Source organism: Halyomorpha halys, unplaced genomic scaffold, assembly GCF_000696795.3.
Source record: "Halyomorpha halys isolate HHAL.00 unplaced genomic scaffold, Hhal_1.1 Scaffold555.1, whole genome shotgun sequence".
In the NCBI taxonomy this organism is placed as follows: Eukaryota; Metazoa; Arthropoda; class Insecta; order Hemiptera; family Pentatomidae; genus Halyomorpha; species Halyomorpha halys.
In genome coordinates this window covers 258,007-259,898 of record NW_027116372.1, presented here as the reverse complement: position 1 = coordinate 259,898, position 1,892 = coordinate 258,007, and positions in this window count along the sequence as shown.

The following is a 1,892-nucleotide window of genomic DNA, read 5'->3' as shown; positions in this document are numbered from 1 at the left end:
TATCAGAGATTAAAAATAAAAACATTTGAATGCAAGAAAATAAAATAATTAGGATACTTTAACATTACAGAAAAAAAGGTTCAGTGTGCGCATCACACATATTTCCAAACAGCCTAAACACTGTAGTTTTCGATTCTTTATTTAGACAATTGTAATGAAAACTATCTGAGATTAAAACTGAAAGAATAAAAACGTTTGAATTCATGAAAACATAAACCTGAGGATACTTTGACATTATAAAAAGCAGCTGCGGTGTGCGCATCACACATTTTTCTAAACAGCCTGAACACTGTAGTTTTTGATGATTTATTTAGACAATTATATTTAAAACAATCAGAGATTAAAAATGAAACATTTAAAAACATTTGAATACATGAAAATAAATGCTTAGGATACTTTAACATTAATAAAAACAGGTGCGGTGTGCGCATCACACATTTTTCTATATAAACATATACGCTTTAGTTCTTTATTTTTTATTTTGACAATTATAATTAAAATTATCATCGATTAAAAAATGGAATTATAAACCTTTGAATTCAAGAAATTAAAAAATTGAGAATACTTGTCAATTATAATATGTAGTTTTTGATTTTTAATTTTGAGAATTATAATCAAAACTATAAGAGATTGAAAAAAACCAAAGATTTGAATTCATAAAAACATATAACTGAGAATACTTTAACAATAATCAAGTCGGTTGCGGTGCGCGCATCACACATCTTTTTATATGAACATAAAAACCGTAGTTTTTTTTTTATTTTTACAATTATAATTACACTATCAGGGATTTATTGAAATAATTTAAAAAATTTAAAATTAGGAAAATAAAAAACTGAGGATACATGCATACATACACATAAATACACCTGATTTTCTTAGTGTTAAAGTGTTCTCAGTTTTTTATTTTCTTGAATTCAAATCTTTTGATTTCTTTTTTTAATCTCTGATAGTTTTAATTAAAATTAGCAAAAACTACAATGTTTATGTTTATATCAAAAAATTTATGTTGCGTACTTCGCACCTGATTTTCTTATTGTTTATGCATTCTTAGTTTTTTATTTTCTTGAATTCAAATCTTTCGATTTCTTTTTTTTAATCTCTGATAGTTTTAATTATAATTGGCAATATATAACATCAGAAACGGCTGTATACATGTTAATATAAAAAGATATCAATATCGTCCGCCATATGCCAGGATTTGTATTGACTTACTAAAGATGGTCCCACCCAACTAAAACTATGCTCTGTGCTCTTAAATGTAAATGATTTGACTGAAATTAATGACTAGAGCACAATAGCCTGCAAACATTTTTATAATTTTTACATGTGAGGTGTGAATTTATAGTAAGATTGTCCTTGAAAATATTAGGTTGGCTGGTAAGAGGTTGCCTGAAACGTTAGAAATTAAAAAAATTATAATGAAGAGTGTTTTGAAACTTAACTTGGATACAAATTATTTTATTTAAGCAATACTTGAGTAAGTTATGCACGGAGAAGGATTAATTTAACAATTGGAAAATCCTAGGTAATATAAATAACTCAAGAAGGTAAAAGTAACTCTTACTTTCCGCTTAGGAAATCCCAACGACCTTGCAATATCAATAGACGCATTTAGAGATTATTTAATATTGCAACTTGCTACGGATGCTATGGTGAAATAAAAGCACTGTCGATATCTGCGTAGACAAAGGGGTGTTACGGTTGCTATAGTGAAATAAAAACACTGGCGATATCTGCGTAGACTAGGGGTGTTACGGTTGCTATAGTGAAATAAAAATACTGGCGATATCTGCGTAGACTAGGGGTGTTACGGTTGCTATGGTGAAATAAAAACACTGGCGATATCTGCGTAGACAAGGGGTGTTACGGTTGCTATGGTGAAATAAAAA